Source organism: Rhipicephalus microplus, chromosome 6 (assembly GCF_043290135.1).
Source record: "Rhipicephalus microplus isolate Deutch F79 chromosome 6, USDA_Rmic, whole genome shotgun sequence".
Classification (NCBI taxonomy): domain Eukaryota; kingdom Metazoa; phylum Arthropoda; class Arachnida; order Ixodida; family Ixodidae; genus Rhipicephalus; species Rhipicephalus microplus.
In genome coordinates, this window is record NC_134705.1 from 61,703,279 (window position 1) to 61,729,300 (window position 26,022).

A 26,022-nucleotide genomic window follows, 5' to 3' on the forward strand; every position below is an offset into this window, starting at 1 on the left:
GGCCTTATATTTCCAATGGATCCTCCCAGCGACAAGCTCCTCTCTTAAATGTTGTTCTTGTACGGTTGTTTTTGTTACTTTGTGTGTGTGCGCGCACGTTCGTGTGTGTGCCGCGTGTGCATGTGATGAATGCACGAACGTAGCAGAAATTTTTAGTTGGGATGGTAATTGAGCCATATGATTTCCAATGCTCGCTTGGGTGTTTATATATGTAGTACCACGTGTGAAATGAGTGCACGCGAGAGCGAAAAATTTCAGGAAATGGGGAAACACACACACACACACACACACACACACACACGCACACACACACGCACACACACACACACACACACACACACACACTTCCGATATGTGCACGCCCGTGTAAGCGGCTGCATCATGCTTGAATCTCAGTTCATACATGTTAGCATGTATTATTTTATAAGCGCTCCGTTTATTCTTTCGCTCAAGCTCGTGCGAACTCACTGAGCAAAGCCAGCAGAGAACTACATGCACTAACAGGAACACCTCGGAGTCCACTGCGGTAGAGCAGTGGCTCAGGTGCTCGGCTGCTGACTCAAGTGTGCGGGTTCCATCCCCACCGCAGTGGTCGCATTGCAGTGGAGGTGAAATGGTAAACATCCGTCTACTTTGAGATATCCGTGCGCGTTAAAGGACTCTAGGTCGTTGATATTTCGGTGTCATTCATTATCATGTCGTGGGTCTGGGACATAAAACCTCAGATATTATTGAAAACACTGTTCGAAAAAGACGTTTAGTTTGTGTTCTCAAACGGCTAGCCCGCAGCCATAAAAATTAAAATAAAAGCTGCTCATACTATGGCTAATACTACTTCAGAATACGACGAAAATAAATCAATAAAATACTGTGTAAAATGTAAGTGCGTGAGCATTTTGAATGAATAAACATAAAAAAACGTCGTTGTTCAGTTATTCACAACAATGGCAACAACCGAGATATTACAAGTTGCCGAACAAACTGCAGCGAAGATGAACGTGGGCGGTGGAGCACTTCATTTGCACTTACACTCAAAGCGCGATGGTCAGAAGTGTAAAGTAAATGATCGGTAGTGTTTTTGAGCTTGTTTGCTTTAGTATTACCCGCGGTGAATGCCCTGTTGCGTGGTAATTTCCGAGGCGGTCAGTCGTCGCGACAGTCGAGAACCACGTGCGTTGGTCTTAATCACTAACGCGTCGGCTGGAGTGGTTGTGGTATGCCACTGTGTTTGACGAGCATTGCGACGTGTCGGCGAGAGGTTTACGCCGTCATCATACGAGACCAACATACAAGGTATGAGCGTTTTATTGCTTGACCACCGTTTCAGGCGGTTGCGCTGCTAAGATTCCACTGTGGCTCCTAAGTTGTGTAACTGTAACTGCTTAGATAACTGTTGCTCGTCACCTAAAACTTGCGGGTTTTAATTTTCGTGTAATCAGCGCTGTCTGTGACTTCGTGACGTATCCAACGGGTGGCACACTGTTTCTATGTGCAACTCACTGGGGCATGGCTATTATTTAGTTGTAGCTAGAGTGTACTAGAACAAGGGGAGTGCCCGGACCGGCCGCAGCACCAATGCATTAAAAGTGAAGCCCAAACGGGGTCAAATCCGCTAGTGGCGCTGCGATCGGTAGTCTGTGACCTGTCGTCGTTTTAAGAGCCGTGCGCAGCTCCGCCGAAGTGGTCGAGGGGTAGAATGCTCGCATCCCACTAAAAAGACCCAGGTTCGAATCACCGCTGTGACCATAGATTTTTTTTTTAATTTCACGTGTACAACTGTATTGTTTGGCTTTTTTTTTAAATATGCCTTCAGTTTCTACATATTGCTACAAAACATTACGCGAGATATGAAGTAAAGGAGAAAAAAACTTGACAGCAAGCGCATTTATTTGCAGCGCCACCGCACGGGATTCAACGAAAACTTAAAAGCATAGCTTGCGAGATTTTAGCGAATAAAAGAGAGACGGTGTGCTTTCACTCGCCTGCGGTCGCCGCCCACTGGCTCGCTTAAAAAAAGAAAAAGAAAAACTGAAAGTAAACGATTTTCAGTCGGCGGGAAGTCGCGAAGGTTTGAATACTGGTAAAGCAGCGATGTTCTGTCTGCTCGAGTTTTCAGTGTTCCTCCTCACACTAAATGCGTAAGATATTGGCGTGTAACATTAATAAAGCTATCACGAGGTGTGCGGAAACAGACAGGTGAACGTGTTCATATTTTTGTGGCAGACGATAAAAAAGCGCTGTCCGCAGTGCTCGTGCGCGAAACCTCATAGTTGCCGCAGCGGGCTGGCGGTGTAGCCGAGCAGACGACACGCGTGTTCCCCTTCAGATGTGGACCCCTCTGTACAAGTGAGAGTCTCACGTCCTGTTACACCTTTCGCAAATGAAACCAAAGCGGCAGGGCAACTGCTGTGTGCCCGGCTGCGGGGTTACCTACATAGGATCTACTGAAGGCAGTAAGTGTTCGCTATTCGCCGTTCCAACATCTCCGACCCTGAGGGAGAAATGGGAGTACAGCTTACGCTTGCCAAGAGGGCACATGAAAAGTTCAAGTGTGGTCTGCGAGGCACATTTCGAGCCGCATCATCTGCTTCGAGACTTCGTGCACATTATAGGCGGTAGAGAGGTCAGGTTGCCCCGTGACCGGCCAAAGCTTGCAGTCGGAGCAGTGCCTGTTATACTGAGTGGACAACAACGTTCCGACGGGGGTGACCAGGTGACTAATAATTCGACAAGTCGTCAGCATGCCAAACAAGATGCCCCCGGGCCATCAATGACCAAGTGCGAAGAGAAAAAAAGGTCCTCTAGCGCTGCGAGCTTGACAGAGAGGCATGCAAAGTGTGTGAAGTCGGCAGCGCATCCCGTGATGGACTGCAATTCGGAGACACAAGGCGGTACCACGAATGAAGGAAGACGTTCCCTTCTTACACTGACGATGCCGTCAACCTCCAGATGGACAGCCCTTCAGTTCCCGCATGTTGATGGTGTCTTCTATGTCACCTCCACACTAATACCGCCTTCAGAAATATCCCATGACAAAGTTATATTCCTGAAAGAAGAAGAAGACGGACTTCTCTGCCGAACACATATAAACGGCAGTCCTTACGACGAAAAACGGGCTCTATCTTTCGCACAGGCAGAGGAACATATGCAAAAAATCGACGCAGCTTCTGTATGCCCTGGCTCCATAAGGAAAAATGAACCTAATGATGGCCCACTTGAGACATTTGCCTCTGGACGGAACTTCAGATGCCATGGAGGAGCGTTTTACAGCAGAAGCTGTGAAGGTGTTGTACCTAACGGAGGTAAGTAGGTCTATGTACTTCACCGATACGGACAGAGCTTAAATTAAAGCGTATAGGAGAGGGACGTTTTGATAAAATTTATGGTGATTTTGAACGAGTTGTCAAAATATATGCAAGGAAACGACATTAATATGCACATCTTATTTCCATTTGCATGTTTTAATTGCTAACGGGCAGGGGTGTTTCTCTTACAGAGGTATAAAAAAAAAAGATCGCACAAGTTTACATTTCATGTGTGCAATTATTATCACGAAAATAAAAGAAAAAGAACTCGAGTGAAATTTATCACTGTTTAACACTACTGTGAGTTAATGTTCTTCCCATTACTCCTCTCAAATCGAGAAAGCTTGATGGTTGACGGTGCGTGCGTGCATATGTTTGTGTGCGTTAATGCGACTGTTTGTGGGTAGGCGTCTGTGTGTGTCTGTCTGTGGGGCGTAAACATGTAATCAGACCTTTTTTTTTTAACTGTGCAGGTGTAAAATGCCGTCCATGCGCCAAGGCAAGGCTGTCCCTGATTAGGAAAAAATGTAAGGTGATGCGTACCACTGCTGCTACTGGTGCCACTTCTGCAAAGCGAGCCATTTGTCGCCAAACGAAAACCTTGAGACAGCAAAATCGCCGACTGCTTGGACGGGTGTCAAACTTGAAATCAAAACTGAGAGAAATGGTGAAGCAGAACAAAGCTATAAAGGAAGGCACTTTTGAAGAAAGTATTGCTGACATGCCTCCAAAACAAAGAGAAGCAGCACTTCATTTTTTCCGCGCTTCCAAACGAGCGAGTACCAGGGGATTAAAATTCACTCAGAATTGGATCTTAGAGTGTCTGCTCATGAAGATGAAAAGTCCAAAGCTTTACAAATACATGAGAAGCAACAAGATCTTAGTCCTACCAAGTGAAGACACCTTGAGGAAATATTTGAGCTCGTACAAGACAGGGTTCGGTTTCTGCACAAGGGTCCTGAGTGCTCTAAAAAAAAAGACGAGATCTATGGACGCCTTTAAGCGACACGGAGGGCTGCTAATTGATGAAATGAAACTATCTGAACACTTGTCAGTCACATCCGCCGCCACTATTGAAGGTTTGGTTGATTTAGGCCATTTTACATCAAAAAAAGATAAATGTGAGCCATGCGACCATGGCATGGTGATTATGTTTGCACCTTTCACCGGCAAGTGGACACAAGTATTAGCAGTATTCGCAACACACGGGAACGTTAAAGGAGAGCTCCTCGCGAAAATTCTAGTGGAGGCTGTATTGCTTGCAGAAGATGCCGGTCTTTTCGTGGACTTTGTCACTTGCGACGGTGCGACATGGAACAGGAAGATGTGGAAGGTACTTGGAATCGAAGCAACGTCTGAGAACATTCAATGCAGAATGAGGCATCCCAAAGACAGCAGTCGCTACGTCCACTTCCTTTCGGACTTTCCGCATCTCATAAAGTGTCTTCGCAACAACTTGCTCCTCCACGACTTCAACACTCCAGATGGGCTGGTAGGTTTTCAAGCTCCCATTTATTCCTTTTTCTTCTGTTGTTTTATTGTTGTGTGTTTGTTATAGAACTTGAACGAATGCTTTCCGATAATTTTTGCGTTTATGTTATGGAGATACACTTCGTTGAGAAATGTATGCTTCGCGTCCAGTTGGTTCATTGGGTAAATGTCAATGTAAGATAGCACTCACTCACTACAGTTGAGGAAAACAAACTGGGAAGGCTGCCGGAGCGCCGCCATAGTCCTCTTTGTGGGCTGTTGTTACCATGAGTGACACTCCCCCTCCCCTCCCTCCAAGAAAAAAAAGAAAAAAAAATGTCTGCTGAACTTGAGATGTCGGATTTAGGGCTCCCATGCAACAGCCCAGAAGGGATGGGGTCCTCGATCCTCTCCATTCAAAAAACAATAAAAGAAAAGAAAAGGTTTGTAGACGTTTTAGTGCGACAACGTTAGAACTGTATCTACAAAATAAAAAAGAATCCTGTGTTCGAGTGGGTTTGGCGGACAAATTCGTTCGCTAATTCTGGAACATCGCCAAATCAAGTATACACACACACACACACACACACACGTATATATATATATATATATATATATATATATATATATATATATATATATATATATATATATATATATATATATATATATATATATATATATATTGCCACGAGGCCACCCATCTTTTCACCGAGACCTACTAACTTCTCGAGATCCATGGTGTCTCGCAAATAAAACCTTGCCACGTGCACAAAATATCTGCCTAAAACGGTCTATCGGAACACTCTCTGCTCACTCGCTAACGAGAACAATGAGCAACACACAGAAATCGGACCGATAGCACTATCAACGACTCGAGGCTCTTTCTCACTACTTTGGACACACCGTGCACCATATATATGGTGCACGGTGGTTATATATGGTTATATATATATATATATATATATATATATATATATATATATATATATATATATATATATATATATAACATTATTTTGACACTTTACAATAAACTATTGCTATATGCTAAGGAAAGGCCTTTGCTCAGCAGGAGGAAGAGTCGGGAATGATCCGAGATTCGTAAACTGTACGAATTTGTCCGCCAAACCCACTCGAACACAGGATTCTTTTTTTATTTTGTAGATACAGTTCTAACGTTGTCGCACTAAAACGTCTACAAACCTTTTCTTTTCTTTTATTGTTTTTTGAATGGAGAGGATCGAGGACCCCGTCCCTTCTGGGCTGTTGCATGGGAGCCCTAAATCCGACATCTCAAGTTCAGCAGACATTTTTTTTTTCCTTTTTTTTCTTGGAGGGGGGGGGGGAGTGTCACTCATGGTAACAACAGCCCACAAAGAGGACTATGGCGGCGCTCCGGCAGCCTTCAGTGGAAAAGTCTATACTTCTTACGACGTTAGCTTTCGTTTGACGAAGCCGCACGCCACCTACCGGCATTGAGCATTGGACTCGGTAGTCGACCTTTTACGTACCGTATGAAGCGTGCGGCGATGTTTCGTTTCATGATTTCATGGCAGTAACCGTCTCCTTCCAAGCTTGTGCATCGGCCTTAGTGGCGGATCCAGGGGAAGGGGGGGGGGGGAACAGGGGCGATCGCCTTCCTTCCCTAAATTTCTGTCAGCGCTCCTCCCCCTCAATTCAATGCTCGCAGTCCACCTCCTATCACCAATTAGGACAAATGAGTGGAACCCCTGTGAGCACATAGTAACAGTGTTGGCACAACGAAGAGGTTTTTCTGCTAGTAAAAAGAAAAATTCATTACCACGCCCCCCCCCCCCCCTCCTGTGTTACTTAATGTGACCTCCCATCTCAAATAAGTGGCTAGATCCGCCCGTGCTCACACGGTAACTTCCTTCGTTTACCGCGTCTTTACATATCATGAATTCACTTGTTATGGAAACCTCGCCCGGAAACGGTTCCATTTTTGTCCGGGTGACATTAGAGGAGGCTTCATGTCAGAACCCCCTAGCAGATTTTCACATACGCAGGATTAGATTGGTGGCATTAACGATGACCTGATATTTTTTATTCGTTGCCTCGTTAAATATTTGAGCCCTTGAAGAGCCATAAAATTACTTCCTCTAGTTGAAGAGTTTCCGGGTTTTACAACATAATTCGAACTTCCCCATCAATTGTTAGAACTAGTTTCAATTACATATGATTTATGTTTCAGGTCTCCTTGGACGCTGTCAAAGACGTCTACGCAATGGATGGGAGCATCGTGACACTTCGCGTGATGCATGGCATACGGGAGGCCCACCTCAATCCGAACAACTTTGAGAAGATGCGCGTCCCCTACGCCTACCAATTGTTCGGTCCACAAGTGACCCGTGGTCTGCGGTTCTACCAACAAGATGTCGAACCGTCGAGACGCAGCTGCATACAGGCGACTTTGCGGTTCTTTGAGTAAGTGTGTCCGACATCCTAATTGTGTTGGTATTAACAGCAAAGCTTACGATATGTTTGAAGAGGGAAGTAGAAGGACATATATGTTTGCACAGCTGGGCACTTGAGCATGCAATATACACTAGAGCGAGTGTACCGTGCTGAGTGTGTGTATATATCAGAGTCACCTGAAACGGCAAGCCTAGGAACTGTCGTCAACGGACACCTCATTACTACGGCGTTTTGTTCTCCTTGTGATATATTGCAGGACACTTCGAACATGCTGCAAGGGAAGCCTGTGGCATGTTCCGAAACCACATAAAACGCTCTTATAGGTTATTCGAACATCTTACTAGAATGTTAAGCTCACAGGGATAAAACAAATTTTCTCTACGCAGATTATAACATGTGGCATTTACTGCGTTTCTTGTCGCCCAAACCCCCAGCGTTTCTTTCAAACTTAGTAGTAAATTTCGCAACGTTACCTGTGCTAAGTTGTACTCAGTGTACATCTGTCCGTAAACCAAACAGCATAATTATATCATACTATTAATTTGGCGACACCTTCATGCACCTGAAATAGTGAGGCACGAATCCCCACGATGGCATGCAGTGTGATGTGCATTGCGCGGTCTTGGTAAAATTATCTTGCACACGTACAAATACATAAAACGGCGTGCAGAGAGTAACGTTCTTCTTATTTTCTTTTATTTTATGCAGGATGATAAACAGCATCATCAACATCATGTCCTCTCGGTACGCGAGAGTAGCGCTGCGGTTGAACTCAAGTGCGGTCGACTGCCTCTACACCTTTCTTGCGTACTTGACTGAATGGGAGTCGCACGTAAAAGGCACGCGGGGCTTCCTTAGTCAGTCCACAGCAGCAGGGTTTCGAGTAACCATCAAAAGCACCTTGCTATTGCTGGAATACCTGACGACGGAAGTAGGCTATGCCTACCTGATGACAGCCCGGCTCAACCAAGACCCCCTGGAGAACACTTTTGGTATAGTGCGGCAGTGCAGCGGGAATAATGATCATCCTACGCCGCAGCAGTTCCTCGACACAATGGCATGCATCAGCTTTTGCAACCTTGTGCGCTCGCCGGACAAGGGCAATGTGACTCCTGGCACACTTGACTCTCTTTTGTCCCCTATACTGTGCTCGCCTCCGTCACCGCCACCGCAGACCTCCGGCTTCACTCATGCACTAGATGAAATTCACTTTGAAAGCAATGAAAACGACATGTTGGATGATGTGGTGACACATGAGAGTGACCATGAGGCATACGTGTCTGTCAGAAGTGACCGCAGACTGGTCCACTACATAAGCGGGTATGTTGCAAGGAAATGCATCGTGCCGTTGCACTGTTCTGCTTGCGAAAACGACTTGTTGACTTCACGAGAATCTGAAAGTGCTATCGCACAGTTCACACAACAGTGTGATTACGGGGGCCTTTTGTACCCATCTTCGACCTTGTCCAACTTTATTGGTTTTCTCGAAGACACTTTCACTGAATGTTTTAGCACTCGCCGCGTGCACCATGACAGCATCATGGATGTGATAGAGCTTCTGAAGGTGAAAAAAGCAAAACTAATTGGATGCGAGGAGCACCGTGAACATGTCACGGCACGAGTGGTAGGTTTTTATGTGCTGACAAGACTGAGATTCTTTGTCAAAGCCTTGAATCGTGCACAGCCATCTAGGCGGAAGTCTGCACAACAAAGAAAACAGAGCAGGTGCTCGTAAGGAGCCAGGGTTGTTTATAAATGAAGAAGTGGCCATCAAAACAAATTCATTGAAAGTTCGGTTTCGATGTGCATTGGGAGTACTCGTGCAGTGCTACGTAGCTGACATATCAGCGATCAGAAGATGACAACGAAAGAATGGACTGACTTGCCCGCCGTGCTTGCTGTGCTCTGTGTGGTTCGGTGTTATTACACTCGCGAATAGTCATTTTACGTGACATATTTGTGGTGGAGCTGCTGGCTCTTCCCTGTACCCATCACGAAGCTCCACTTCGGACGTATCATCACGGGTCCAACCATGTCACAGGTTCAAGGAACATCGTCTTCACCACCCGCCTCTTCTGTGACTCCTACCTACGTTGTCGTATACCTCCTGCTCGTGATCCTGGCATATTTCCAGGATATATAGATCGCTTTGACGTTAGATATATATGGGGGGTTTAACGTCCCAAAACCACGATATGATTATGAGAGACGCCGTAGTGGAGGGCTCCGGAAATTTCGACCACCTGGGGTCCTTTAACGTGCACCCAAATCTTAGCACACGGGCCTACATCATTTCAGACCGCATGGGAAATGCAGCCGCAGCAGCCGGGATTCGATCTCGCGACCTGTGGGTCAGCAGCCGAGTACTTTAGCTACTGGACCACCATGGCGGGGCACGCTTTGACGTTGACAAGTGCCTTAACGTGTACGAACAGATCAGCGCCGGCTATAGGTGGGCCCGACACTCATGCTCGCCAACGTGTTTCTTTACCTTGATGGCCCACTGCAGATGTGGTTCCTGTAGGTTATTCGAACACGTTACTGAAATGTCAAGCTCACAAGGCTAAACCAAATTTCCTCTACGTAGAATATATAGTGTGACATTTACTGCGTTTGTTGTGGTTCGAGACGCACGAAGTCGACATTGCCAGCTGGGACACTTTCAAGGAGACGATCCGTGACCTTTTCGGCGACACTGCTGCACGGCAGACGACTGCACTAAATCAGTCGGCTACTCGGGTATAGGCGTCTACCGAATCGGTAGACGTCTCACGGTTACCCAGTTCTGACGAAGCCATTTTCGAAGTATGATTGGATCAGACCTTTCGCCTGATCAGGCCGATGCTCTCTGTCAGGTTTCGGACTCGATCACGGTGACATTTTTGGTATCCGTGGTCATCCCTTGGGCCAGACTAATATTGTCAAGCACCTAATTAACAATGGTGACTCTGCGCTTATCCACTGTCGGCCTTGCCGCGTGTCCGCATCAGAACGAGCAGTGATTCAAAAGGAAGTGGCCAAAATGCCAACGAAAGACACCATCGAGCCATCGTCGAGCCCTTGGGCCTTCCCAGTGGTCTTGGTAAAGAAGAAAAGCGGCTCCTGGCGTTTCTGCGCTAGTTATCGGCACCTCAAAAAAATTACGAAAAAAAAAACGTGTACCCTCTTCTCCGTATTGACGACGCACTTGACTGTCTGCATGGCGCCACCTTCTTTTCATCTCCCGACCTCCGATCTGGCTACTGGCAAATTGCTGTAGACGAAATGGATCGTGAGACAACTGCATTCGTTACCCCCTGACGGCATTTACCAATTCAAGGTCATGCCGTTTGGCCTCTGCAATGCCCCGGCAACCTTCGAGAGAATGACAGATACGCTACTTCAAGGATTTAAATGGGCGACGTGCTTGTGCTACTTGGATGACGTGATAACTTCTCACCCACCTTCGCCACACACCTTGAACGCCTTTCTACCATTCTATAATATTCCGCTCTGTCCATGATGTTCTCAGTTTCGTGGGCCTCTGCTCCTACTTTCGGCGGTTCGTGAAAACTTTGCGGCACTCGCACGGCCACTTACCGACCTTCTCAAACAAGATGCCCCATTTCATTGGGGCCCTCTTCAAACTGACGCCTTCTCTCAACTAATTACCACTCTCACGACAACCCTATTCTTGCGCATTTCGACCCCGATGCTCCTACAGAAGCGCGCACAGACACGTGTAGTCACGGCATTGGTGCAGTTTTGGCGCAAACTCAGCGGGGCAACGACCGTGCAATTGCGTATGCAAGTCGTCTCCTTTCGAAATCTCAACGCAAATACAGAGAAATTTCATTCATTGTTTGCTGTACACCTATGACTTCTTCGCCAGTTGAACACAACTTATGCGGATACGCGTTCAACGAATGATTTTGTACTATGTGCTAGCGTGTTTTTTATGTACGTCACTAACAAGACAAAACAAACCACGACCACTTGCTTGCCTTCGGCATAGCACGCTATACTTAGGATTAGGAGACCTCACATTTAAGCCTGACTGCGAAAACTCCCGTAGCTACCATGCAACCGCGGATCATTTCATGTCTACATTTTTGGCATCACGTCTGAATAGAACCAACGCACTTTCAACAAAACAAAACAACAACGACGACGACGACAATGGTTTTGCGTGATAAAACTATATACCGCGTGAGGCTCGCCGTATTCAGTGTAGCACTCTCCCAATTACGACCACCTGTGGTTCTTAGCGCCTACATCTAAGAACGCAGGCCTCTATCATTTCCACGCCATCGAAATGCAACTGTCGAGATCGGGATGCGATCCTTATCTGCGGGTCAGCAGCCTCGTGCACATCAATCACCACTGTGCCATTGACATCAAAACCGATTCCTTTACAACTGTAATGGGCAGGCCTGGTTGGTACACTACTGGAATGGTCATGACGTATCTGTCATTCTTACCTTGTGTCACGCGTCTTAAGCACTGTTCCGTGCCACCCCATCCCTACAATAAACGCTAGTGACCATCGGCCGTATGCACAAAGTGTGCACCACTAAATATGCTTTCAAAAGACAAAATGTATACGTTGACAAAAAATAGTTGTACAAGAAAAGTACATTTGTATTTCAATACTACTTCATCAAAAGCACAGGCAACCGGCGCGCTTTAGTTTTGCCGTTTAGCTGCCGCTGAGAGAGTTGAAAACGATGCAGGCGCCAATGACGCAAAAGCTAAATACAACAAAAAGCGCGCCGATCACATATAGATGCGCCCGCAAAACACAAGCATTGGTTTGCATCATTTATTTTCGCTGAGGGCGGCCATAATTATAAGATATATGTTCGCAATATCAGTTGTACAGGAATACTACATATGTATCCAAAATATCAACACGTTCACCTCTTTCCGCACACCTCGTGATCGCTTTACTCGAGCAGACAGAACATCGCTGCTTTACCAGTATTCAAACCTTCGCGACTTCCCGCCGACTGAAAATCGTTTACTTTCAGTTTTTCTTTTTCTTTTTTTAAGCGAGCCAGTGGGCGGCGACCGCAGGCGAGTGAAAGCACACCGTCTCTCTTTTATTCGCTAAAATCTCGCAAGCTATGCTTTTAAGTTTTCGTTGAATCCCGTGCGGTGGCGCTGCAAATAAATGCGCTTGCTGTCAAGTTTTTTTCTCCTTTACTTCATATCTCGCGTAATGTTTTGTAGCAATATGTAGAAACTGAAGGCATATTTAAAAAAAAAGCCAAACAATACAGTTGTACACGTGAAATTAAAAAAAAAATCTATGGTCACAGCGGTGATTCGAACCTGGGTCTTTTTAGTGGGATGCGAGCATTCTACCCCTCGACCACTTCGGCGGAGCTGCGCACGGCTCTTAAAACGACGACAGGTCACAGACTACCGATCGCAGCGCCACTAGCGGATTTGACCCCGTTTGGGCCTCACTTTTTGGATCTCGGTCCGGGCACTCCCCTTGTTCTAGTACACTCTAGTTGTAGCGAATGAGGAGAATCTTGTCACACGTCATTTTTTATTTCCGAAGGGAACGCCCTCAGGTTTACTAGCTCAGATAAATATTGGTGTAGTTTGTGGAACAGACTCTTCCAAATTTTTCTTTCTTTTTTGCACGATCCAAGTAGGCAGCTTGTCAAGCTGCAGCCGATATGTTAATGCATTTTGCATTTCATGCGGAAAAGATGGAACATAAAAAAACATGCACCAGTGGTGTTACCTTAACGAGAAAGTCGCTAAATTTAGCATCTTTTCAGTCTTGCTAGCGACAATTTCATCTCTGTGGAATCTTGGCGACTTTTGTAGAGGGGGGGGGGGAATAATTCGAGGTGGGGTGTTCTAAAACAGACGTTGAAGATTAGAAAACTGTTAGAACAGTGGAATTCTCGGAACGAGCACCAATTAATGGGGCCAAAGCATACGCGATCAAGCTGCTTGTGGCACCCACGGGTTCATAGTGGCGTAGAGAAGAGGTAGCAGCACACTCCAACTTCATTCGCCCCAACGGAAATTTGTTGGGGGGAGAATGAATGAAATCAATATACTTACAGAGTATACATAGTGTTCATGTGATGTCACTTTCACCGTTGTCGCCCTCTCTAGCCATGCCCGGGTACCACCCTTGGTACTTACAGCAAATCGCGTGCTGCAGCGCGGTTTGTTGGGGACTCGTCATCTGTTGCTGTGTACGATGTTGAAAGGGAAGCATTGTGGTTTTTTGTTGTCGTACTTTAACGAGCTCATCGGATTAGGAAGGCCTCGTTTGTTGCTGTGTACGATGTTGAAAGGGAAGCATTGTGGTTTTTTGTTGTCGTACTTTAACGAGCTCATCGGATTAGGAAGGCCTCGTTTGTTCACTTGATACAAGACCAAGAAATCAAGTTGTGTGATACAAATACCAGCCACCGCGTACTGGACCAAGGTCCAGTATCCCGCTTTCACTACAAATTGCATGGCGCGAGAACAAGTGAAAGCCCAAACTCTCTCGAGCCGCATTTTTAAGAGTGGATGAGCGAAGCGCAGCAGCTCCCATCGAAAACGAGTCGTGCTGAGCTAGGCAAGTGTACAAGAGATATAATAACATATTGCTGTGGCCCACGCCACTTAAGTAGCAGCGCCCCCCCTCCAATTATTTTAAGCAGTGCTGATGTTGAGCCCCTTTGATCGAAATTTGTGAAAACAGCCGAGAAAAAAATTATTGGGTATTTCATTATAAAATTCATGTTTTTTTCTCTGTAACCTGCTCCAAGTTTGGAATTGAGTGCTGCGAAAGTAACATTTTGCTGCTTCGAAAGTTCCTCGAAATTGCCGTTGCAACCCGGTGTTCTTCACCATCCCACAGCTTCCTATGCGTCTGTGAAAAAAATGTAAATCAAGGGTAACATTGTCAAGTCATCCCAAATGGGTGACTGTCGGTATCTATACCTGCCATGACTTTTGTGGTCCTGTCAAAGCAGCCTTGCCTTCTTTTTCTAGTGTGGTGGAAGGTGGCACGCTGCTTGTATTGTTTCACTTTGTAGATATACCAACTGTTGCAAGCCCTTTTGGGCAGTTACACTTTTTTGCTTGGCCGCTCGTGGTGGAACATTCTTAGGTGCTCTTATTATCAGTAACATTGCCTTCTCTCTCAACATAATCAGAACTGGTTCTTGGACTGTAAAAGTCATCACTGGGCTTGCTTTGGTACTCTGTTGCCTGAAATTAGCGCTTCAAGGGAAGGTAGAAGGAGGGAAAGATTGAAGCTTGCCGTGAAACATGCATCTACTAAGGGTGTGTTGGCTCTAGCACACCACCTATTTACAAATTCATTCAAATGAATGTTCAGTGTCGCTTATGTGCACACCTGCACTTTTTATTTGCAGGAGGAATTCAAGCGAGTGACCATTTGTGACAGGTCAATGTGCTGCATGATGTCGTTCAGTGTGAGTTGTGCCGGGTCACCTTACATAATCCATCCCTTGCTCATTTCCCTGAGGAAGCAACATCAAGATTGCTTTCCCCTTACAACTTGCCTGTTTCTGCTTTTCCTCCATTTTTCCAGCATTGAAATATGCGTTCAAGCCCTCCTGGTCCCTGATTGTGCTCCTGTAGTTCTTTGATGTCGGGAGAGCCACATTTCTGACCTTTTGGTGAGTGCATAGAATCTTCTCTCTCAATTTTGTGACTGTGGACGTGCACTGCTTTAACATACCGGTAAGTGTTCCCAGCATAAGTACCATCTACGTACGCTTGCATGTACCATCTTGTTACACCAAGTAGTTATGTTGTCTAGGTCTTTCTAGAGAGCAGTTTGATTGTGGCTGTCAAAAATGGTACGGTAAATGACACAGTTGTCTGCGAACATTCTAATGTTAGAAGAGACATGCGAAGGTAAGTCATTAATATATATTAAGAATACGAGGGGGCCAAGGACAGATCCTTGAGGAATGCCAGATGTTACTAGTACTGGGTTAGACAAGTGATTATTGATAGCTACGAACTGGGAGTGGTTACTAAGAAATTCAGTAATCCATTTGAAGACATCTGGGTGTAAGTAATGTTTTTTTAAGTTGAATAATAGGCGCTGGTGAGGAACCTTATCAAAGGCCTTGCAGAAGTCCAGGAAAATGACGTCAGTTTGCACGTTGATATCGAGATTAGTATGAATGTCATGCAGAAAAATGGCAAGCTGCATTTCACAAGATAAACCCTTGTGAAACCCATGTTGAGCGGGATGAAAAAGGCTGTTCGAGTCAAAAAACTTCATGATAAGAGAATAGATGACATGTTCCATGATTTTACAAGGAATGCTCGTTAATGAGATGGGACGGTAGTTTAGCGGGGAGTCTTTGTCACCTGATTCATGGACTGGAACGACCTTCCCAACCCTCCAGTCATCTGGAATAAGACCTAAGGAAAGAGACTGGGTGAACAGCAAGGATAAATAGGCTGGGACAATGCACTTCATGTTTTTCAAAATTTTCACATTAATTTCATCTACACCAGAGAGGATGTACACTTCATTTTGTCAATGATAGCGCTAATTCCGCTTACATCAAAAGTGATGGCTGGCATTTCAGAACTTATACAAAACGATGAGGAAGCGGGATGTGCGTTTGACTCGTGAGTAAAGACGCTTGCAAAAGCGGAGTTTAACACGTTGGCGCAATCTGCATCCTTAAGTATTTCGTTGGATTCGTTCGTTATTTGAATGGCCCGAGTGTCACTAGGGTTTACAACTTTCCAAAATGGCCTTGGATTTGTAACTAATAGGTTTGGTAGGTTGGTATTGTAAAATGTGTGTTTAGCTTGACGTAATGGGTGCAGGTAGTTCTTTTCTACTTCATAATATTTATCCTATGCACAAGTACGCCCAGTTGTCCTGGCGGAGCGATAAAGGCATTTTTTTCTTTGTTCCAGGCGTTTTAAGGCAGTTGTAAATCATGGTTCTCGCTGGGAGGAACGAAAACTGATTTTCGGAATGAATTTGTCTGTTAGTTCCGCTAGTTTATTTTTGAAGCGTGTCTAATTGCTACCTACAGAATGTTCACAAAAAATTGACAGGAATACGGGAAGGAATTGAGTCATGGCATCGTTAATCTCTTGATAGTTACCTTTGTTGTAAAGACGTATTGTTTTCTCGAAGGTATTTCGAGCTGACGGAGTGAATGAGAAGACAGCATGGATGGGTTTGTGGTCGCCTATTTCAGATAAACACATAATGGACGAAAGGCTGTCGGGGAAATTGGTTAGTACAAGATCCAGAACGTTAGCAACTTGTTGGGTAAACCGGGTCGGTTCTGATACTAGCTGAGAAAGGTTGAAGTTTAAGCAAAAATCGACAAAATTCCGCGTCTCAGTGTTCCCTGGCGCTGAAGATGATTGCGGGTTACACCAGTCAATGAGTGGAAAATTAAAATCACCGAAGAGGACGAGCTGTGCGGTTGGGTGTTCTGTCACTAGCTTGCTTACGATGTCGTTAAGCTGGTAACTGAAATCGGTAGTGGCACTAGGGGGCCTGAAGCAAACACCGAGTAAAACTTTTTTTGGAAGGGTATGGATTAGTACCCATAATGTTTCCAGGCTTGATGAAATGCTTATTGGCGAGCATGGTAGATGCTTGCGCAATGCTATCAGTACACCACTGCCACGAGTACCCGTGCAGTCTTTTCGAAAAAGGCAAAAATTTGGCAAGTCTATTAGAACTTCGCGATCAGTGACATCGCTACTCAGCCACGTTTCAGTCAGTAACAGTATATCGCTACCGGTTGATAAAACTCAGCTTGACACCAAGTCACATTTCGGAAGGAAACTGCGCACGTTGGCATAGATTATCGAAAGTGACACACAGTTAGCGGAGCAATCAGTGATTTTCTGTTTGCCACGGGGTAGCTGCTATGTGACTTCCTTGACTCCGTTAGAAGCAGCGTCAAAAATATATTTCTTAGAACCGATGCATAAGGTTTGGAAGCGAAGCGAATACGGGACTCCTTTGTTTTTAGCAAATGCTAGAAGATGCTTGCGTGAATTCCGAACTTGTGGCGAGAAATCTTCACCGATACCATAACTAGTGTTCTTAAGCATACGTCCTCCAGAAAGTATATTTGTTTTAGTTTTATGGTACGCAAATTTAATTATTAGAGGGCGACAGCGGTTGGGCGAGTGACGACCAACGCGATGTGCCCGTTCGATTTCTTTTGGGTCGATGTTTACCTGGAACCTGTCACAGCACAGATCAACAATCAGACCTTCTGCGTCAGCAGTGGTTTCGGGGCTGGAAGACTCGGGAATGCCATAGAAAATTAAATTGTCGTGATCGATTATTAGCATCCTCGATACGTGCTTCCAGCTTAGAAATCCGATGCGCAGCTTCTTCATTAGCAGTGTGCATCGCCACCATTTCGCTTCGGATAGGCGCAAATGTCTGGTAGTGATTTTCAAGGGTACTTAATCGTTCACTCAAGTCCGCTATACTTTTGTCGGGAGTGATTATCTGGGTTTTTAGGCCCTGAATCTCGGTAATTAGCTGGTTCTGACCCGCGGTTAGCTTTCTCAATTCAGTTAGTATGTTTTCAGAATTGTTAGGACCAGGATTTGTTTCCACATCGCCGGCCAGAATCAGCAAGTCGCATATTACATGCAAACACTCAACAGCAATGGTAATACAGCAATGTGGGCTCGGCAACTGTACCAAAAGATAGTTACTAGATTTCTTAGCAAATAAAGCGTAAGGTTCACCAACCTGCATTGCAAGAGCAAAAGGTTTAGCACAGTGTGCAAAGGCACAGTCACCGGGCCCACAAAGCTCCGGCGAAAGTCGTGCGCTCTTTATGTACACTGGGTGCGTTGCCGTTGATGACGATGGGGCTTGCCATCCTTGACTGAAGACCGGAGGGCACCCTGGCCACCCTCGCTGCGGCGAGCTGTCCGAGTAGGGCGCATCGCCGCTAAGGAGAACTGGATAGTTTCTCGGCTCTTTTGCTTGAAATTTGGCCGCACACCCTGCTGAGGCGACTGTAGCTGTGTTGCCTATCACAGGCAGTAGTATCTGCGCGGCGACGAAGCTGATAATCTGCATTGCAAGAGCAAAAGATTCAGCACAGTGCGCAAAGGCACAGTCACCGGGCCCACAAAGCTGCGGCGAAGGTCGTGCGCTCTTTATGTACACTGAGTGCGCTGCCGTTGATGACGATGGGGCTTGCCATCCTTGACTGGAGACCGGAGGCCACCCTGGCCACCCTCGCTGCGGCGAGCTGTCCGAGTAGGGCGCATCGCCGCTAAGGAGAACTGGATAGTTTCCCGGCTCTTTTGCTTGAAATTTGGCCGCACACCCTGCTGAGGCGACTGTAGCTGCGTTGCCTATCACAGGCAGTAGTATCTGTGCGGCGACGAAGCTGATAATCTGCATTGCAAGAGCAAAAGGTTTAGCACAGTGCGCAAAGACACAGTCACCGGGCCCACCTTGTCATGCTGTTGTCGGCTGATTTCATTTTAAGGTGGTAAGCCACTCAAAAACAAAAATTTTTTCAAGGGCAGGCAGTATTGAAATAACTTTTTCCTCAAAACCAGCATGTCTTATTTAATTTACCCAGCTATTTACAGTGCAAAATATTGAATATTTATTTATTGGGAGGTAATGTTTGTCAAAAATTGCATTAAAAGTGCTAGCCACGCCAGCTGTGATAAGTGACTAATGGGTGGCTTTATTCAGTAAAGCTTTGACTTTTGTGTAACTAATGGCTGGAGCTATGCAGTGAACTAGAATAAATATTGTTACGCCTGAAGTAGGGGTACGGGGGTTTATTGAACGGAAGCTGGGATGGCGAGGCCGCACCGGATAAAACTGGCGAGAGATCTTCTTCTTCCCAAGTCCACACTTCTATTCCCTCTTATCAATCCGGCACATACACGTCGTAATATTTCCCCCTTCGCAGACGAAGCGCACCGCGCGTTTCATGCATCGTCCCGCAGTCTAAAAGCTTTGAGGCGAGCCACATGGGTAACCTCGGTCTTGGTTGATCGTCTCCCACTAGCTGTCAGTCGTGCTATTTTATAATCTACTGCACTGAGGCGCTCAAGGACAACGAATGGGCCAGTGTAGTGGGCGAGAAGTTTTGTGGACAAGCCACGCTTGCGGATAGGCTTCCACACCATTACAAGGTCTCCCGGTTCATATGTGACGTGGCGGTGTTTGCTGTCGTAGCGGAGCTTTGAGCGGTCTTGCGATGCTATAGTACGCAGGCGGGCAAGACGCCGAGTTTCTTCTGCAAGGCATAGTGTTTCAGCTAATGAAGGATCGTCATTGTCATAAAACGAAAAGATAGTGTCCAGGGTATAACGAGGGGGTCGAACGTAAAGAAGGAAGAAAGGGCTGTGGCCGGTGGTTTCGTGTTGGGCAGTGTTGAAGGCATACGTGATGAACGGTAAGACGTCGTCCCAGTTCTTGTGATTGGACGCCACGTACATTGAAAGCATATTCACCAGTGTCCGGTTCGTTCGTTCAGTAAGGCCATTCGTCTGTGGATGGTAAGGTGTCGAATGACGAAGTTCCGAGCCACACATACGGAGCAGTTCCTCAACAACGTCTGCCGTAAACTGACGGCCGCGGTCGCTTATTATGACGCGAGGAGGTCCGTGGCGCAGTATGATAGAGTGCAGGAGAAAGGAGGATACTTCGCCAGCAGTCGCAGATGGCAGGGCGGCCGTTTCGCAGTAGCGGGTCAGGTAATCGGCGCACACTACAATCCAACGGTTGCCTTTTGCCGAGCGTGGAAAAGGGCCCACGAGGTCAATGCCAACTTGCTCAAAGGGAGTGCTGGGAGGCGTCACAGGCTGTAGAAGTCCAGCCGGAGCAGTCGTGACTGATTTGTGCGTCTGGCATTGAGTGCAACTGGCCACGTACTGCTCAACTGACTGGCGCATGCGTGGCCAGTAAAATCGCTCCTGTGTACGAAGGAGTGTTCGCGTCATTCCCAGGTGACCCGAAGTTGCGTCGTCGTGCATGGCGCGCAGGATGGAGGAACGGAGTGTGTGTGGCACCACCAGCAAGAAGCGGGAACCCGTGGCCGAGAAGGTCCTCTTGTAAAGTAATCCTTCACGAACGCAAAAGCGTCCGGCCAAAGTGGACGCTCGTGCTTCAGCAAATAATGGCTCCAAGCTGACATCCTTCCGCTGTTCATTTTCAAAGGTGGTCTTGTCCGGGAATACTGGAGTCACTGACGCAATTAGGTGATCGAAATTGTCGGCATCGCAAAGTGTTGTAGTAAGCGGCATCCGCGAAAGGCAGTCAGCGTCAGCGTGCTTCCTGCCACTCTTGTATGACACCGTGAAGTCATACTCTTGCAAGCGGAGGGCCCAGCGTGCCAGGCGGCCAGATGGGTCTCGGAGGCTTACAAGCCAGCACAAGGAATGATGGTCTGTGACCACTTGAAAGGGGCGACCGTACAGGTATGAACGGAATCGCTGTACAGCGAAGACGAGTGCCAAACATTCTTGCTCAGTCACTGTGTAATTCCGTTCTGGTTTACTTAAAGTTCTGCTGGCATACGCAATGACATGTTCCTTTCCACTGTGTCGTTGTACTAGAACTGCACCTATGCCAATGCCACTGGCGTCAGTATGAACTTCGGTCGGCGCCGAAGGGTCGAAGTGCCGGAGAATGGGCTGCGATGTGAGTAAGAACTTGAGTTGGTTGAAAGACGTCTCACAGTCATGTGTCCATTCAAAGCTAGTACCTTGACGTAGCAGATTGGTCAAGGGGAAGGCAACGTCGGCGAATGCAGGAATAAATCGGCGAAAGTACGAGCACAGGCCTAGGAAGCTGCGAAGCTCTTTCGTTGAGCGAGGTGGTTTGCACGCTTTCACAGCTGCTGTCTTGCTCGGGTCAGGCCTGATCCCATCTTTGTTCACAAGGTGCCCAAGTACTAAGGTTTGTCGCTCGCCGAAATGACACTTCTTCGAATTAAGTACAAGGCCAGCGTTTCTAATGCATTCCAGAACAATGTCCACGCGTTCGTTGTGCTCACGAAATGTGCGCCCAAAGATCACGATGTCATCTAGGTAGCACATACAGACATTCCATTTTAGGCCACGCAGAATGGTATCCATGAACCTTTCGAATGTGGCAGGAGCATTACATAATCCAAACGGCATCACGTTAAATTCATAAAGTCCGTCTGGAGTTATGAAAGCAGTCTTTTCCTTGTCCGCTGGATGCATGGGAATCTGCCAGTAGCCTGAACGTAAATCGATAGACGAGAAGTATGACGCCGAATGGAGACAGTCCAAGGCGTCATCAATTCGTGGAAGAGGATAAACATCTTTCTTCGTGATGGAGTTCAAACGGCGATAGTCGACACAAAATCTCCAGGTACCGTCTTTCTTTTTCACAAGGATCACAGGAGCTGCCCAAGGGCTCGATGATTCTTGAATGATGCCCTTTTGGAGCATTTCACGCACTTGATTGTCTATTATCTTGCGCTCGGACGGCGATACTCGGTACGGTTTTTGTCGGATTGGCTGTGCTGTTTCTGTATTTATCCTATGGCGTATACGAAATGGAGGAATGGAAGGCGTAACAATATTATGCAGTGAATATTAAGGAAGTAATGCTAAAAAAACCAAAAAAACATGGAAAAAGAGCCAATTTGGACTGAACCTGTAAGAGAATTCAGCTCTGAACTGAAAAATATTCGAGGGATTTCTTTTATTCTAGTTCACTGCACAGATATGTATGTTGTAAATCATTGTGCAAAATTTCAGTTCAAAGTATATGCTGAGAAATACGTTATGAAAGTTTGCGTCGCAACATTTGGAGCAAATTGTTATTTTTAGAAAAACGTAAACAAAGATTTTCGAGCTTGGAAAAAGGGTCACAATCTTCGCATGCAGGCCTAAAGTGCACCAGATTCATAGCTGGGCCCTTCTGGGGACGCATTATTGTCTCGTTTTGTTCGGGTGGCTGCTCGTCTTTTCTTCCTGGCCTGTTTTGTCCCATTCGCTGACTTGCATTTAGCATTCTGCATGCGCAGGTGATCCCTGGCGATGGAAGCTTTCGTCGTGTGGTACCGTGGTTCCATGCCAGCTTGCCTCAGAATATCTAAGGTGCTTACACTGCCATTAATAAAGTGTGCCACAGCATCATGCAAGGCAAACATTACTGTAGGCAAGCTTACGTAGACCTGTTTGGGTGCCCGCTGCCATATTAGACCATTGAAACACTCATTAGCATTTTGAGTCTTTCCAAGAAGGCACTTCATTAGAAGTTCATCAGAGCACAGATCACTGTAGACAGTTTTAACTGTTGAGCACATTATTTGGAAGTCCTCCTTTGTGTACACATTTCCCTTGGCCGAGTGCTTCGACCCTTAGGTATCCGCACCAGCTTTTCGGTCCAAGTGGACACAGGCCATGTCTCGGCTGCCTGTCGGTAGAGCTGGAATGAAAAAAACCGGCAAGGGTAGCCTTTTCCATTGCAGAAAGGTTCCGCACATTAGCCCCTTATGGCGATGCCATAGTAGTTTTGCAGGCAATCAATGAGGGCATCAGCGAGCTTTTCCTTACCACTGAGTCCACGCACTGTCTTCTTCAGTTTTCTGAGGCGGCAGCCAACACGCTTCTGGACATGCCCAACACATTCCAGTTTGTGCACACTGTCCTTGCCATACATATCTTTGACAGAGGCATAGCTCTTGGAATCACCATCGCCGTAGTACTGCAGGTACTTCAAATCTCTTTTGTCTTTCGACCTTTCAAATATTCGGTATTGACCAACCGTCTCCATACTGCCAGCACTTCCTTCATGGTTTGCTTGACAGGAAGTGTGGTTTGCCTTCCATTCCTGGTACGAAGCACTATCTTGCCTCAACTTGCTTTTGGTTTTACAAGACCTACAAGAACTAGAAAGGGCCTCAACATCAATAACCTTTCCCGTGTCAACAGAAATCACAGACACAGAACCGTTCAAAGATGAATGGCCACGCTTCTGCCACGTGCCATCACCTGAAACACCACACTCGGCACTCCCCACAACACAACGAACTTCCACAGCAGCAACAGTCATCGACTTCGACGCCACTTCTCTTGCCGCTGCAGAAAGCCGAGATGACAATTTGTCTTTGGCGGAGCGACGTGGAGGAGCAGGCATTTTCATCACTTTGGAAATAGTTTTCGCACCAGCGTGCCCTTTTCCTAACTGGCGCATCGTGTAAACCAGACGTATATTGTTCTCATTGGCATGACCCACCTTTCTTGACGTATGAAATGGGCGCTTGAACCCACAGTCAGTACACACGACCGCACAAGCCGAGCATATCCCTTGGAGAGAGCGTTTCTCGAGCTTCAGTGTTGTGTTCATGCATTCGGAACATGCCAGCGATGGAAACACTAAAGAAAGAATACCAATGTCCATTATCCTGTTCCCTTGAAGCGCAGTATTTTCTAGTGGAGCCTGGTACGCCTTGTTTATGTCCCCAAGCTTCTTCGCGGTCGCCGAAATACTGGTGTCTGTGTCAGTAGGCAGCCTCGTCGTCATGTAGCGATTTCCAGCAAACTTGCGCTTCCTCGTCTTCTGTGTTCTGCACTTCCCCATGCTGGTTGTAATATGGTCCAGGTGGCCTAAGGATACAGCCCTAGTAGCGTTGACACATGGAAGAAATGCAGAACGAAGCCTGACGTAGCCTGACCAAGGCAAACAACAAAAATTCCAACGAGCATCGTGCGTCCCCCTTGTGGCTGTTGTTAGAAGTTAACGAAGACTTTTAAACACAAAGTTGTATTTAATGACATCATCTTATATAACAGTCACAACAAAATGAATAAACTATTTTGAATAGCATTAATATAGATGAAACAACACTTGCTCTTGAAAGCGATTTTTCAAAACCGAAACCAAAGTTGGAAATGTAGTTTCGGTTTTGCTATAGGAGCATAGGGTATAGAAAACTTGCTGTAACTCGCAAACTAATGACGCTAGAAGGATAATTTTTGTTGCAACGTACATGTGAGTGTTTGGGAGTGCAATAAAAGCAAAGCCCTAAAAATTTATTTCGAAAAAAAAAAAATGACTTTTGAAGGTGGCCTATCACCTTAAAGCTTTGATAGCCATCTACGTCTCTGAAATTGGTCTCTGACAGATTTTTATATTTTGAACTAGGCCAACCTGCACGAAATTGTTAGTCAGACTTTTGGGTTTTTGCATGCCTCTGTTTCTTTGAGGTCACACACCTTTCTTCTGACAAAGGAACAGTAGTATACTGCAACATATGTCTATTTGCACTGAAAGTGTTCAAATGAATAATTTTGCATTGCACTGCAGATTTTGCAGATGAAAGATTGTCATTGTGCGAGCTCAGAACAACCACAACGGGACAAGAAGACGAGTGCTGTCCTTTTGTCATCATTCTCAGTTCGCGCTATAACAATTGTTGTGACCTACCAACTTACCCAAAGCACCACGCTTCTATGAAGTGGAGGTGGTAGGCGAGGAAAAAGTGACCCGTGTGTCATTTGCCCAACACATGTAGGTCACACCGTGTAAAAAATAAGTGTCATGTGGGGTGTGCTTATGTAAGCCAAAAGAAGTGCACTGTAAGAAATATTTTTCGAGAGCCTTTGTCTAATATTTGTATTTACTGTCACATCTTGATGTGCGTAGAACTGGCATGCTTTCGTAAAGTCAGCGAAATAAACTAGCCGCGACACTAGGGTGGGACATAAACACAACCTTCATTCCACTCAAAGCATGTACAAATGAGGTCATCAAAAAAAAAAAAAAAGAAATATGCCCCCACAATAAAAAAACAAAGTTCTATCTATGCTCCAACTGCCGGCATCTCTCACCCTGTGTAAAATGTCTTGGCTTCTTTTCTCATTGTAGGGATTGAAGAAGTAACACTTTGTGATATTCCTTACAGTGCTCTCTCGCAGGGCTACCTCCAAGTTCACATCAGCAGTTGCTTGCAAAATACCTTTGAAGTAACATTCACAGCACCATATCATTACCACAAGAATGCGAGCTGGCTTCTCTGTGACATTTCAGTCAAAGTAGCGTGGCATGTAGATTAAAAAAAATGAAAATACAATTCAGGATAACTAAAGCTTGCACAATTCAATGCACTCACACTTTTATAATTGTTTAGCACATGCTCAAAAACAAAGCAAAGGTGGCCAGAACAAAGCCATTTTGCGCGTAGGTTTTCCGGCTCCTTTGTTAGCATTCTTAATTATCGTGAGAATTAGGAGGGTGAATTCTTGAAGAAACTGTTTGTTTGGTTGGTTAATTGCAAGAATTAAAGGGGCCCTGCGCCACTTTTGTGACAGCCTTATTTAGCACTGGAACGTGTAGCGTTTGTTACTGAGACGAATGCAAGAAGAATTATAGAAAGTGGTGCACGGGAAGTGATGTAATGAGTCCTCGAAGTTCATAACTCGAGCAAACGATGACGAGAAGCATTCTCTTTAGCATTTCACTCGCCTGCTGATGTCGAAGACCGCTTCCAATCCCAGCGTGCGTCTCATAAAGACATACCAAAAAAGTGTGTAGCTCTCTGAACTTGGGAAGTGTATTCAGAAGCCTTGACAATCTTTGGGGGGGGGGGGGGCGGCTAAAGGTAGGGTCTTTCCTGTATATTGAAGATTGTCCCTGTTTCTGGGTAATTGGTTCTGGTTGGCAGCTGTCACTTTCGTTGTCCCTGATTAGATTACCCTTCAAATTATTAATAGAGGGGAATCCACAAAAATATACGGCTGTGTCTCACTGCCACAGGGGTGGGGACATATCGTCTGACATTTCGAAGCATGAATACCACACAGC

At 46.0% G+C, this 26,022-nt stretch overlaps 1 protein-coding gene and 1 pseudogene across 4 annotated transcripts in view; one reads left to right on the plus strand and one right to left on the minus strand.

The window, feature by feature from the left end:
* Positions 1–945: 945 nt before the first annotated feature.
* LOC119167626 (uncharacterized) overlaps positions 946–26,022 on the plus strand; it is a 215,277-nt gene continuing 190,200 nt past the window's right edge. For all 4 annotated transcript variants that reach the window (XR_012884135.1, XR_012884136.1, XM_075866013.1 and 1 more), the window contains exons 1-3: positions 946–1,293; positions 14,594–14,653; positions 14,773–14,860. The gene's annotated coding sequence lies outside the window, so the exon portion shown is untranslated. The remainder of the gene's footprint in view (positions 1,294–14,593; positions 14,654–14,772; positions 14,861–26,022) is intronic.
* On the minus strand, positions 18,763–23,877 carry LOC142765278 (uncharacterized; annotated as a pseudogene).